Genomic DNA, 15264 nt, shown 5'->3' with positions numbered 1-15264 from the left:
TTCCACTGTCATGGTGATCCAGTGTCGGGGGCTTCCAATGTCATGGGACTTCCAGTGTCGTGGGGCTTCCAATATCAAGGGGATCCAGTCTCAGGGGGCTTCCAGTGTCAGGGTGATCCAGTGTCGGGGGCTTCCAGTTTCAGGAGGATCCATTGTCAGGGGGATCGTGTCGGGAGGCTTCCACTGTCATGGTGATCTAGTGTCGGGGGCTTCCAATGTCAGGGGACTTCCTGTGTCCGGGGGGGCTTCCAATATCAAGGGGATCCAGTCTCGGGTCTTCCAGTGTCAGGAGGATCCAGTGTTGGGGGGCTTCCAATGTCAGGGGGATCCAGTGTCGGGGGGGGCTTCCAGTGTCAGGAGGATCCAGTGTCAGGGGGCTTCCAATGTCAGGGGGATCCAGTGTCGGGGGGCTTCCAATATCAGGGGATCCAGTGACAGGGGCTTCTAATGTCAGGGGTCTTCCAATGTCGGGGTGATCCAGTGTCGGGGGGGCTTACATTGTCAGGGGGATCCCGTGTCGGGAGGCTTCCAGTGACGGGGGGCTTCCAATGTAAGAAGGATCCAGTGACGGGGGTTTCCATTGTCAGGGGGCTTCCAATGTCGGGGGGATCCAGTTACGGGGGCTTTCAATGTCGGGGATCCAGTGTCGAGGGGGCTTCCAATGTCAGGGGGATCCAGTGACGTGGGTTTCCAGTGTCGGAGGGGCTTCTTGTGTCAGGGGGATCCAGGGTTGGGAGGGGGCTTCCAATGTCAGGGGGATCCAGTGACAGGGGCTTCCAATGACAGGGGGATCCAGTGTCGGGAGGGCTTCCAATGTCATGGAGATCCAGTGACAGGGGCTTCCAATGTCAGGGGGATCCAGTGTCGAAGGGCTTCCAATTTCAGGGGGATCCAGTGTCGGGCGAGCTTCCAATGTCAGGGGGATCCAGTGTCGGGGGGGGGGCTTCCAATGTCAGGGGGATCCAGTGTTAGGGGGGCTTCCAGTTTCAGGGAGATCCAGTGTCAGGGGCTTCCAATGTCAGGGAGAACCAGTGTCGGGGGGCTTCCAATGTCAGGGAGATCCAGTATCGGGGGCTTCCAGTCATTGTTTCCTGATTTACTATTATATTTTAATTGTTTTTTTTCATGGACGCAGCAACAACAAATTTACTTATTTTGTAATGTTTTTATGTTTTAAGATTAAAAAGGAAAGGTTTTGGGGGGATTTTTTTTTGTTTTTATCACTGTGTTGTACATAGCAAAAGTCTCAGTTCCCTTCACAGGAGAGCCAACATGGCAGCAATGGCAACACATGACTACATTGCAGGGGTAAAACCGTAGAGATCAGAGCTCACACCTGAGCCACGCCGTACACCAGCACCAAAAATCACATGCTGTGAAAGGATTAATAATAAACTGAATCCTCATTGACTAAGAGGATGTTGCAAGTGGACTAATCATTCTTAGGCTATGTGCACATGTTGTGGATCCGCAGCGTTTCTGGCCCTGCGGGTCCGCAGCAGTTTCTGCTGCGTTGTACAGTACCATTCTTTGCCATGGTAAAACCAAAAACGCTGTGCACATGCTGCGGATTTGCTGCGGGTTACAATCCGCAGCATGTCAATTCTTTGTGCGGATTCCGCTGCAGTTTCACACCTTCTCCATTGTGAGGTGTGAAACCGCAGGGCTAATCCGCAGGTAAACCGCAGGTATTTTGACCTTTGGATTTACCTGCGGATTTTCCCAAATCTGCGGGGACAAATCCGCAGCACCTAAAACTACGTGTGCACATAGCCTTAAGGTGTCCATGACTTTTATATGGATGGGGTCTTAGGACAGGTCATCAATATCTGATTGGTGGCTGTGCAGCATCAATGGCATCAGCTACATAGTGGCCGCAGCGTGGTACTGCACATCCGCCTCCCATTGATTCAAATAGTGCTGTACCCAACTGCTGACACTATTCTGTTGATGGAGCTGTGTGGTGTCAGATGTTGCACCCCTACCAATCAGAGATGATCTATCCCAAAGATAGGCCATCAATATAAAAATCCCAAATAACCCCTTTAATTATAATTACAGCTTGCAACCACCATTAGGGGGAGCGTCCTGATTCATTAAATTTTTACTTCTATGGGCACTTCATAAATCTGTATACAGGGAGCTCCCTCTAGTGGTGGCTGCAGACAGGATCTTATCATGTATCTCTGTATACAGGGAGCTCCCCTAGTGGTGGCTGCAGACAGAATCTTATCACGTATCTCTGTATACATGGAGCTCCCCCTAGTGGTGGCTGCAGACAGAATTTTATGGGTCTCTGTATACAGGGAGCTCCCTCTAGTGGTGACTGCAGACTGAATCTTATCATGTATCTCTGTATACAGCGAGCTCGGACTAGTAGTGACTGCAGACAGAATCTTATCCTGTATCTCTGTAAACAGGGAGCTCCCCCTAGTGGTGGCTGCAGACAGAATCTTATGTATAGGCTCATTCACATGTCAGTATTTTGCATCAGTGTTTGTTTGCCAAAGTCAGGAATGAAACTTACCGAGAAAAAAATATAATTGAAAGACTGACTCCTGTTCCTTATTTTGGAGACATTCCTGGTTTTGGGATACAAATACTGATGAAGTACTGATCAAAAATACTGATGTGTGAAAGAGGCCTATCTCTGTATAGCGGGAGCTCCCCCTAGTGGTGGCTGCAGACAGGATCTTACCATGCATCTCTATACAGGGAGCTCCTCCTAGTGGTGAATGCAGACAGGATCTTATGTATCTCTGTATACAGGGAGCTCCCCCTAGTGGTGACTGCAGACAGGATCTTATCATGTATCTGTGTATACAGGGAGCATCCCTAATGGGGTGGCTGCTGACAGTATCTTATCATGTATCTCTGTATACAGGGTGCTCCCCCTAGTGGTGGCTGCAGACAGAATCTTATCATGTATCTCTGTATACATGGAGCTCCCCCTAGTGGTGGCTGCAGACAGGATCTTATCATGCATCTCTGTATACAGCGAGCTCGGCCTAGTAGTGACTACAGACAGAATCTTATCCTGTATTTCTGTAAACAGGGAGCTCCCCCTAGTGGTGAATGCAGACAGGATCTTATGTATCTCTGTATACAGGGAGCTCCCCCTACTGGTCGCTGCAGACAGGATTGTATCATGTATCTCTGTATACAGGGAGCTCTGTTGTGAGTTCATTTTCCCCTTCACCATTGAGGTCTGATGAACTCCCTCCTCTGGTCAAGAAAGGTAGTGAGGCTGATTACAAAGCACCTGAGCAGAATGATGATGACAGGGTGACTGGAATTGCTGACTGGATATAAGGCAGCCGACGCACTTCTGCCTTGTAGGTGATTTCTCTGAGGGATTCTTGGAGACCAGTCTGATTCCTGCTCCTCAAAAGCTAAGTTTTCTGAGCTGCTTTTTGCATTTGTGTTTTGGTTTTGTTTTGCCTTGTTTTTCTGGATTTCTGCCTTTCCCTGCTGGGTGAGCTGAATTCCTTTTTGCTCTGTCTTCAGAAAATACCTGAGTACTGATATAGTCTTTTGAAGCCTAGCGTCTTCAGGGCTTTTTTCCCTATCAGTCTGTTGGCTCTTGTTTTTGAGATCGTTTTGGCGGATTGCAGACAGCAGCTTTCCTATCCTGTCCTATTTAGTTAGCTTGGGCCCCATCATTTGCTCAGCCTATCTTTCTATCTGTGTGTTTTTTCAACTTGCTTCACCGTCATTATATGTTGGGGGCTGCCTATTGCTTTGGGGTCTGCTCTGGGGCAGTTTAGATTTCCCTTTCTGTCTTTAGGCTATGTAGTTCTCCGGCTGTGATCGAGGGGTCTAGGGCACCGTAGGAACCCCCCACGGCTACTGCTAGTTGTTGTTAGGTTCAGGGGTCTGCAATCCGATAGCTGCCAACTTCTCTGGTTTTCTGGACTTAGCTAGTATTTCTGTTTTTGCCTCCTACGGTGACTCATTCATAACAGAATCACCTGCCATACCGCAGATACTAGGGTACTCAACAGCAGGAAAGAATTGTAAAAAAAAAAAAAAAGTGTGTATATTTTTTCCTCTATATCTCTGAGGCTGTAGGGGGAATTTTTTTTCTCTCTCAATGGAGATAAAGCAATTGTCTGATCGTGTGGAGCAGCTCGCTGCGGAAATGCGGGGATTTCCACCTACCTTGCTCATTCACATGCTGCTGAACCAAAGATCCCTACTCCTGATGTGTTTTTTGGGGATCGGTCTAAATTTTTGAATTTCAAAAATAATTGTAAATTATTTTTTGCCTTGAAGCCTTACTCGTCAGGGAGCTCTGCGCAGCAGGTTAAAATTGTCATCTCTTTGCTGCGTGGCGATCCCCAGGATTGGGCGTTTTCTTTGAAACCAGATGATCCTATTCTGACTAATGTGAACCCATTTTTTCAAGCATTGGGGTTGTTGTATGACGAACCTAATGCTATTGATCAGGCTGAAAAGACCCTGTTGGCATTGAGCCAGAGTCGAGATTCTGCAGAATTGTACTGTCAAAAATTCCGAAAGTGGGCGGTCCTTACTACCTGGAATGATAATGCCTTGGCAGCTCTCTTTCAGAAGGGTTTGTCAGAAGCCGTAAAAGATACTATGGTGGGATTTCCTGTTCCCTCTGGTCTTGACGATTCTATGTCATTAGCCATTCAGGTTGATCGGCGTTTACGTGAACGCAGGACTGCAGGAGAGGTGTTGCCACCTGTCGAACAAGTGTCTGAACCTATGCAATGTGATAGAGTTTTGTCCAGGGAGCAACGTCAGGAGTTCAGAAGGCGTAATAAGCTGTGGTTTTTTTGTGGAGATGCCTCGCATATTATTTCTGTCTGTCCTAAACGAGAGAAACGTTTTGCACACACGTTTTCTGTGGGTGGTGTTCAACCTAAGTTTCTTCTGGCAATTACTCTGATCTGCTCCCTGTCCACATTTTCCGCCAAGGCTTTTGTGGATTCGGGAGCAGCCCTGAACCTAATGGACTTGGATTTTGCTAAATGTTGTGGATTTCCGATGACACTTCTGCGGACGCCTATCCCTTTGAGGGGGATTGATGCTACTCCTTTGGCGAAAAATAAACCTCAGTTTTGGTCCCAGGTGGTAATGCGGGTCGGCCCAGACCATCAAGAAAATTGCAGATTTTTGGTCTTGCATAATTTGCATGATACCATTGTTCTGGGGTTTCCCTGGTTGCAAAGTCATAATCCAGTTTTGGATTGGAAATCTGTGTCTGTGGTGAGTTGGGGTTGTCGGTGTGCCCTTAGTGAGGCTCCGTTTTTTCCCACCTCTCCTCAGTCGCATGATGTTCCTGACTATTTGGCGGACTTTTGTGATGTATTTAGTGAGAATGAGTGCATCTTTGCCTCTTCATAGGAGTTATGACTGTGCAATTGAACTGAGCCCGGGGTGTAAATTTCCCAAGGGTCGGCGCTTCAATTTATCTGTACCCGAGCACGAGGCTATGCGATCTTATATTAAGGAGGCGTTGGAGAAGGGTCATATTAGACCATCCTCTTCACCCTTAGGTGCCGGGTTTTTTTTCGTGGCCAAAAAGGATGGTTCATTAAGGCCTTGTATTGATTATCGTGCCCTCAACAAAATTACTATTAAATATCAGTATCCGTTACCCCTGATTTCAGATCTATTCTAGTTAAAGGTGCTTGCTGGTTTACCAAGCTTGACCTCAGGGGGGCGTATAATCTTATCCGCATTAAGCATGGGGATGAATGGAAGACGGCGTTTAATACTCCGGAGGGACATTTTGAGTACCTGGCGATGCCTTTTTGGCTCACTAATGCCCCTTCTGTCTTCCAGTGCTTCATGAACGACATTTTCTGAGAATTTGTGGATAAATTTTTGATTATCTATCTGGATGATATTTTGATCTTCTCCAAGGATTGGGATTCTCATGTAGAACATGTTCGGACTGTGTTCCGGATCTTGAGGGAGAATTCCCTGTATGTCAAAGGATCGAAATGCCTTTTTAGGGTACAGAGGATTTCATTTTTGGGATTTATTTTGTCTCCGTCAACTATTGAAATGGACCCGGCCAAGGTACAGGCCATTTATGATTGGGTTCAGGCCACTTCTTTGAAGGCCCTCCAGAAGTTTTTGGGTTTTGCTAATTTTTATCGGAAATTTATAGCAAAATTTTCTAGTATTGCCAAGCCATTGACTGTTCCGACTAAGAAGGGTGCTGATGTGTTGAATTGGTCTCCGGAGGCTGTTTCTTCCTTTCAGGAGCTGAAGCGAAGATTCACTTCTGCCCCGGTTTTGCGGCAACCTGATGTCTCACTCCCGTTCCAGGTAGAGGTGGACGCTTCTGAGATTGGTGCAGGAGCTGTTTTGTCCCAAAAGGATCCTGTAACATCTAAAATGAATCCCTGTGCTTTCTTTTCCCGAAAGTTCTCTCCATCTGAACGTAATTATGATGTGGGGAATCGGGAACTGTTAGCCATGAAATGGGCATTTGAGGAGTGGAGACATTGGTTGGAGGGAGCTAAACACCAAGTCGTGGTCCTCACTGACCACAAGAATTTGATTTACCTGGAGTCGGCCAAACGCTTGAACCCTAGACAGGCTAGGTGGGCCTTGTTTTTTACACGTTTTGATTTTGTGGTCTCTTTTCTTCCTGGCACTAAGAATGTCAAGGCAGACGCCCTCTCTTGGAGCTTCTTTGCTGATTCTCCTGTGGTGACCAAGCCTGCTACCATCTTAGGCGAAGGGGTAGTTCTTTCTGCCATCTCGCCCGATTTGAGACGTGCTCTGGAAGAGTTCCAGGACAAACCTGAGCGTTGTCCCAGTGGAAAGTTGTATGTTCCTGACCAGTGGAAGAAGAGAGTGATGTCTGAAGTTCATTGCTCTGCATTGGCTGGTCATCCAGGTATTTTTGGTACTAGAGATCTGGTGAGTCGGTCTTTTTGGTGGCCCGCCTTGTCTCGTGATGTCAGGAATTTTGTGCAGTCCTGTGGGACGTGTTCCCGGTCTAAACCTTGTTCTCGCTCTAGTGGGTTGTTGATGCCTTTGCCGGTCCCCAGGAGGCCATGGACCCATATTTCAATGGATTTCATCTCTGATATGCCTGTCTCTCAGAGGATGACTGTTATTTGGGTGATTTGTGATAGGTTCTCTAAGATGGTTCATCTTATATCACTCCCTAAGTTGCCATCTTCCTCTGAGTTGGTGCCTCTGTTTTTGCAACAGGTGGTTCGCTTGCACGGGATTCCTGAGAACATTGTATCTGACAGAGGAGTTCAGTTTGTGTCTAGATTTTGGAGGACTTTCTGTTCCAAGCTGGGAATTCAGTTGTCCTTCTCCTCTGCTTTTCACCCTCAGACCAATGGACAGACGGAGAGAACAAACCAGACCTTGGAGTCGTATTTGAGATGTTTTATTTCAGCTGATCAGGATGATTGCGTTTCATCTTATCATGTGTCTCTGTATACAGGAAGCTCCCACTAGTGGTGGCTGCAGACAGAATCTTATCATGTATCTCTGTATACAGGGAGCTCCCCCAGTGGTGGCTGCAGACATGATCATATCTAGTATCTCTGTATACAGAGAGCTCCCCTAATGGTAGTTGTATGCAGAGATACATAAAATTCTGTCTGCAGGTAGTTCCCCCTAGTGGTTGCTGCAATGCTCACTGTTCTCAGTTTACAATCATCCCCCATCATGCCCTTACAATCTGCTGGTAGTTGTAGTTTTGCATCTGCTGGAATGTTTCAAGTTGGAGCCTGTACAATAAGGAGATGATCCAGATTGGGGCCTGCGCTTTGTACCATGGTTTATAGCAGCTTTTAACACAGCAGATCAAAAGGATAGAGGTGTCGATATATATATAAAAAGGCAAAAGCTACAATATAAATAATTCATGTCGCTGCAGAGTAAAGCATCTTGTTAATTATTAATACCCTCATACTCTCTTTTTATGTCACAGGCTGCTCTTGCCCGTGCCAGGGCGGGGAGGAGAGTAAGACAACTTTGCAGGGAGGTCTCTCATGTAAAGGAACAGATAAACCTACAGTTAGGTCCAGAAATATTTCCACAATGACAAATTCACATATTCCAGATCCAGTTCTATAACCAATATGAGTTTAAAGTGCTGACTATCAGCTTTGAGGGGATTCACATCCTAATTGAAAGAAGGGTTTAGGAATTACAGCTCTTTAATATATGGTTGCCTCTTTTTATAGGCACCAAAAGTATTTGGACAATTATCTCAGCAGCTCCTTACTGGGATGCATTGGCTCTTCCCTCATTAATCCATCATCAATGAAGCTTGTAAACGTCTAGAGCTGATTCCAGGTGCGGCATTTGCATTTGGAAGCTGTTGCTGTGAATGCATAACACGCGATCAAAGGAGCTCTCAATAAAAGAGAAACAGACCATCATTAGGCCAAAAAAAAGAAGAAATACATCAGAGAGAGCATAAATGTTAGGAGTGGCCAAATCAACAACTTGGTATATTCTGCAAAAGAAAGAGCTCTGGTCAGCTTGGGAACTCAAAAAGGCCTAGACGTCCACAGAAGACAACAGTGGTGGATGATCCCAGAATCCATCTCAGGGTGAAGAAAAACCCCTTCACAACATCCCTCCCAAGTTAAGTCTCTCCAGGAAATCAGTGTCTCAGTATCTAAGTCCACCATAAAGAGAAGAGTTATGAGCGCAAATACAGGGGGGGGTCACCACAAGGTGCAAACCATTAATCAGAACGAAAATAGAAAGGCCAGATTAGACTTTGCCAGAAACATCTAAAGAAGCCGTGCTGTTCTGGAAAAGCAAAACTAAGATCAACTTGTCCCAGACGGATGGGAAAAAGAAAGTCAGGAGAAGGCTTGGAACGGCTCCTGATCCTCGGCACATCCTGTGTAACTGCCACAGGTTTACCGCAACAGAGAGGAGCCAGAAGACTGCAGCGGCTGATTTCTCCTACTTCTGCACTGATTAGAAGCACTTCACCTTCCTATTAAACATGTAAATTTCTTTTAGCAGTGCAGGGGTTAATCTGCCCAGTTGAGAGCTCCTGGAAGCTTTACTGCATTAAGGTTTTCAGCTGTTTACTGTTAGCCACTCCCATCTACATATTCTGGGCCCTGGCTAGCACTCATTGTCTGAACGAGCCTATTTTGTATGGCTGCAGGTTGTTGGAGAAAGTGTTTAGTGGATTTACCTGTGATTGCTGCTAGGTTTTAAGTGTGTGATAATTCCATTTCTACTCTACTTTGGGTTTTCCCCATCTCCAGTCCCCGGTGCATTCCTCTGTTTGTGTTAAGTATATTTGTATGATTGGTATTTTTCTATGTCCCTGTTTGTACTACTTTGTTAGTATGGTTGATGTATTTCGGTACACTACTACTCCCCTCTCCTCTGGCTGGGGGAAGGGTACAGACTGAGGGCAGATTCAGGATCTAAGGGAAGGTAAGTGGCCCTGGCATCTTCACCATCAGGAGTAATCAGAGGAACAGGGCAATCTAGGGTGCCACTAGCGTTTGGGACAGGGAAGGAGCTCCTGCTCCTGGGACACCCGACAAGAGTCATGACAGTAACACTTGGCAGAGGCTGTGTGATGGTCCGGGCATGCATAGCTTCTTCCAATGACACTGGGTCACTAGTGGTTACTGATGTGACTGAAGACAGAAGCAGCTGGCTGAATCTGTGTACAGGGCGAGACTTTCTGCTCAGATTCACCCAAATGCAGCAAGGTTGATGGACGGCGCTTCACAGGACAGATGGACAATGATCCAAAACATCCTGCAAAAGCAAAGAGAATATTCTGCAATGGCCGAATCCTCACCAGGTCTCAGCTCATCGAACCTCTTTTCACCGGTTGAAGACAAAACGGAAGACAGAAAGAGCCACAAACAAGCGAAAACTGAAGTCACTGCAGTAAAGGCGGCCAAGCCTCAGACCGGAGGAGACCAGCGATGGGGACAGAATAGGAGGAATAGGCCTAAGGAACAGCACATGTGAAAAAGACTTGGGTATACTAATAGATCACAGACTGAATATGAGTCAACAGTGTGATGCAGCAGCAAAAAAGGCAAATGCAATTCTAGGATGTATTAACAGAAGCATACAGTCTAGATCACGTGAAGTCATTATTTCCCTCTACTCCTCTTTGGTCAGACCTCATCTGGAATATTGTGTCCAGTTTTGGGCGCCACATTTTAAAAAAGACATCAACAAACTGGAGCAAGTTCAGAAAAGAGCAACCAGAATGGTGACCGGTCTGCAAACCCTGCCTTATGAGGAAAGGTTGCAGGATTTGGGATTGTTTAGTTTGCAAAAGAGAAGACTGAGAGGAGACTTAATAGCTGTCTACAAATATCTAAAGGGCTGTCACATTGTAGAAGGATCAACTTTATTCTCATTTGCACAAGGAAAGACTAGAAGCAATGGGATGAAACTGAAAGGGAGGAGACACAGATTAGATATTAGAAAAAACTTTTTGACAGTTAGAGTGACCAATGAGTGGAACAGGCTGCCACGAGAAGTGTTGAGTTCTCCTCCAATGGAAGTCTTCAAACAGAGGCTGGACAAACATCTGACTGGGATGATTTAGTGAATCCTGCTTTGAGCAGGGGGTTGGACCAGATGGCCCAGGAGGTCCCTTCCAACTCTACGATTCTATGACAGCCATTTACTTCAGGCCGTCATTGTTGCAAAGGATTCTCTATAAAGGGTTAAAATTTTATTTAAAGGAAAGTGAATTTGTTCAATTGCTATTGAGCCCCTGAAAAGAGGAGGCTTTGTAGAAAAATGTCTGCAATTCCTAAACATTTCACAGGAGATTTCAATTCAACCCGTTTAAACCTGAAAGTCTCCACTTCAATTGCAAAAATAGCAGCCTGCAGACCTGAAATCCCACTACTGAATACTGAAAGATGTCTGATTTTGGCATGGGATTAGCTGGGATGGCATGTGCCCTAGGATTGCAGTAGTGGAGGAGCCGGAGATGTCGTTACATAACCAGGCACATTCAGGGGCCTGGGAAAGCTGGGTGACAAGTCCATAGAAACTATTAGGAGCCATGATTGTTGTCACCCAACTTTCTTAGAAAGAGGTGAAATCGATTGTAGGATTCTAGCAGTTAAAGGTTAATTATGTGATTGCGCGCTGGAATCGGTCCACTCCCCCTCATCCCGACGCTCTGCAGTAACTATACTGATTGCTTAGTGCCGAGGCCGGGCCCCTTTTATAAGCTTTTCAGTGGAAATGGACCATTATTAGCAATGGGGGCCGGCACCCTTATCCAATGATGGCGACAGGGAAACATTCTGAGGTTGGGTAAACTTTGACCAGCTGAGATACAGCAGGATTTATATGGTCCCCGCTGTATAGGACTGACATGACGGTCTATTTATCTATGAATCTGATCAGTTTTGTTCATCCAGGGCTTCCTGGTTCATTTCAAAATCACTTGGTTTCAATCAGTAACAACTTCACAACACCTAATAATTGTATCCGGTCTTCACCTGCTTTGATCACATTGTAACAAATGATTAGGACAATAGGTGGAGTATCCAGCTCACAGAATATTGTCTAAACTGGAAACAATTGTAACACACCTACAGCTGTGTCACTGGATAAAATGCCCCATTCACTAACAGCAAACACAAAAGTAGAAGTGAAAGTTGCAGATGTGAGACGTGTAGCATATCCCACCCGCTGTGACCCCGTAGTATCGGTCCATGGTTCTCTTTTATCTCGTTACATTGGACTTTGGCGTTACCGGCATGCTGGGGGTTAATCATTACATGAATGTACACGTGACTGGTTACCGCCAAACTCCACAAATGGTTTGATCAGGGGGGTCTCTTTCTATATTGCTGTATAATCATAGACTTCATTACAAAGGTTATTTCAGTGGTGATTACCGAAAACTAAGCCACAGGGAACAGAGCGCGTATTGTGCAGCGCGGGACAATGCTGTCATTCTTCCCAGGAGCGCTTACCCCAAATTCTTCAGGAACAGAAAGTCCCATCAGCTACAGTTCACAATCCGACACTTGTGTCTTCACTTCCCCTCCTGATGCGGAAAATATATAACTGCTGAAATCATATCATTGCTGATAACATTATATTATTACAGTGTAACATCCACAGCCAGCATCGAGGATGGACAGCGGGACCCAGAGATCACACAGGACGCCCGGGCTTACAGATCTGTAGTGCCAGCTGCTATACCACTAGATGGCGGCCTGGTACAGTGTGACATGTCTGCTCCGGAGTATACAGATTAAGTAATGTCTCTACACAGTGACTGTGATTGCACCAGCAGAATAGTGAGCGCAGCTCTGGAGTATAATACAGGATGTAACTCAGGATCAGTACAGGATCAGTAATGTAATGTATGTACACAGTGATTGCACCAGCAGAATAGTGAGTGCAGCTCTGGAGTATAATACAGGATGTAACTCAGGATCAGTAATGTAATGTATGTACACAGCGACTGCACCAGCAGAATAGTGAGCACAGCTCTGGAGTATAATACAGGATGTAACTCAGGATCAGTAATGTAATGTATGTACACAGTGACTGCACCAGCAGAATAGTGAGTGCAGTTCTGGGGTATAATACAGGATGTAACTCAGGATCAGTAATGTAATGTATGTACACAGTGACTGCACCAGCAGAATAGTGAGCACAGCTCTGGAGTATAATACAGGATGTAACTCAGGATCAGTAATGTAATGTATGTACACAGTGACTGCACCAGCAGAATAGTGAGTGCAGCTCTGGAGTATAATACAGGATGTAACTCAGGATCAGTAATGTAATGTATGTACACAGCGACTGCACCAGCAGAATAGTGAGCACAGCTCTGGAGTATAATACAGGATGTAACTCAGGATCAGTAATGTAATGTATGTACACAGTGACTGCACCAGCAGAATAGTGAGTGCAGTTCTGGGGTATAATACAGGATGTAACTCAGGATCAGTAATGTAATGTATGTACACAGTGACTGCACCAGCAGAATAGTGAGTGCAGCTCTGGGGTATAATACAGGATGTAACTCAGGATCAGTAATGTAATGTATGTACACAGTGACTGCACCAGCAGAATAGTGAGCACAGCTCTGGAGTATAATACAGGATGTAACTCAGGATCAGTAATGTAATGTATGTACACAGTGACTGCACCAGCAGAATAGTGAGTGCAGTTCTGGGGTATAATACAGGATGTAACTCCGGATCAGTACAGGCTCAGTAATGTAATGTATGTACTCAGTGACTGCACCAGCAGAATAGTGAGTGCAGTTCTGGGGTATAACACAGGAGGTAAATCACGATCAGTAATGTAATGTATGTACACAGTGACTGCACCAGCAGAATAGAGAGTGCAGCTCTGGAGTATAATACAGGATCAGTAATGTAATTTATGTACACAGTGACTGCACCAGCAGAATAGTGAGTGCAGCTCTGGGGTATAATACAGGATGTAACTCAGGATCTGTACAGGATCAGTAATGTATGTACACAGTGACTGCACCAGCAGAATAGTGAGTGCAGCTCTGGAGTATAATACAGGATGTAACTCAGGATCAGTAATGTAATGTGTGTACACAGTGACTACTGTTATGAATGGGTCACCGAGGAGGAAAAAAACACAAAAAGCTAAGTCTCAGAAAACCAGAGAAGTTGGTAACTATGCAGATTGCAGATCCCTGATCCTAACCGCACAACTAGCAGCAGTCGTGGAGCGTTCCCACGATGGTCCCAGACGCCTCGTCACAACCGGAGAACTACATAAGCCTAAAGCAGGAAAAGAGGAAAACTAACTGCCCCAGAGCAGACCCCAAAGGAAAGACAGCCCCCCACATGTATTGACGGTGAAACAAGATGAAAATACAAACAAAGGCAGTAAAATAGGCTGAGCAAACGATGGGGCCCGACTAACTAAAAAGGACAGGAAAGGAAAGACACTGTCTGCAATCTGCCAAAAAAACCTACAAAAATATTGTCCAACACTTCTGATAGCAAAATTAACCCTGAAGTCACTAGACTTCTAAACCTATATCAGCACTCTGAAATATTCTGAGACAGAGCAAAAAAGAGGCCAATCTAATAAGGGACAAAAAGCAGATTGGCAAATACTGATTAATAGGAGTGGAATTTCAGCATAGCCCCAGCAGGGGCAGGCTGATTACACAAAAAACTGAACTGACTAACAAGCGCAAGTGTAAACATTAGCAAAAAACAAACTTAACTTGAGAAGACTGGAAGAGAGCTGAAGTCCAGGACCTGAGAAGCAGACTGAATCACCAGCACCAAGATAGGGCGTCGGCTGTCTTATATCCAGTCTGATACTCCAGAGATCCAATCGTTATCTTCCTCATCAGGTGGCAGATCACTACCACTTAAACCAACCGCACTACCTCCTGTCACCACCAGGGGGAGAACGGAAGGGGAACTCTCAACTGGTGGAGCAGAAAATGAGTTCATGACAGATTACACCAGCAGAATAACGAGTGCAGCTCTGGGGTATAATACAGGATGTAACTCAGGATCAGTAATGTAATGTGTGTATACAGTGACTGCACCAGCAGAATAGTGAGTGCAGCTCTGGAGTATAATACAGGATGTAACTCAGGATCAGTAATGTAATGTATGTACACAGTGACTGCACCAGCAGAATAGTGAGTGCAGCTCTGGGGTATAATACAGGATGTAACTCAGGATCAGTAATGTAATGTATGTACACAGCGACTGCACCAGCAGAATAGTGAGTGCAGCTCTGGAGTATAATACAGGATGTAACTCAGGATCAGTAATGTAATGTATGTACACAGCGACTGCACCAGCAGAATAGTGAGTGCAGCTCTGGAGTATAATACAGGATGTAACTCAGGATCAGTAATGTAATGTATGTACACAGTGACCGCACCAGCAGAATAGTGAGTGCAGCTCTGGGGTATAATACAGGATGTAACTCAGGATCAGTAATGTAATGTATGTACACAGTGACCGCACCAGCAGAATAGTGAGTGCAGCTCTGGAGTATAATACAGGATGTAACTCAGGATCAGTAATGTAATGTATGTACACAGTGACTGCACCAGCAGAATAGTGAGTGCAGCTCTGGAGTATAATACAGGATGTAACTCAGGATCAGTAATGTAATGTATGTACACAGTGACTGCACCAGCAGAATAGTGAGTGCAGCTCTGGAGTATAATACAGGATCAGTAATGTAATGTATGTACACAGCGACTGCACCAGCAGAATAGTGAGTGCAGCTCTGGAGTATAATACAGGA

This window comes from Dendrobates tinctorius, unplaced genomic scaffold (genome assembly GCF_039654945.1).
Source record: "Dendrobates tinctorius isolate UK_male_01 unplaced genomic scaffold, ASM3965494v1 ptg000058l, whole genome shotgun sequence".
Classification (NCBI taxonomy): Eukaryota; Metazoa; Chordata; class Amphibia; order Anura; family Dendrobatidae; genus Dendrobates; species Dendrobates tinctorius.
The sequence above is the reverse complement of the archived record's forward strand: the minus strand, read 5'-3'. Positions refer to the sequence as shown.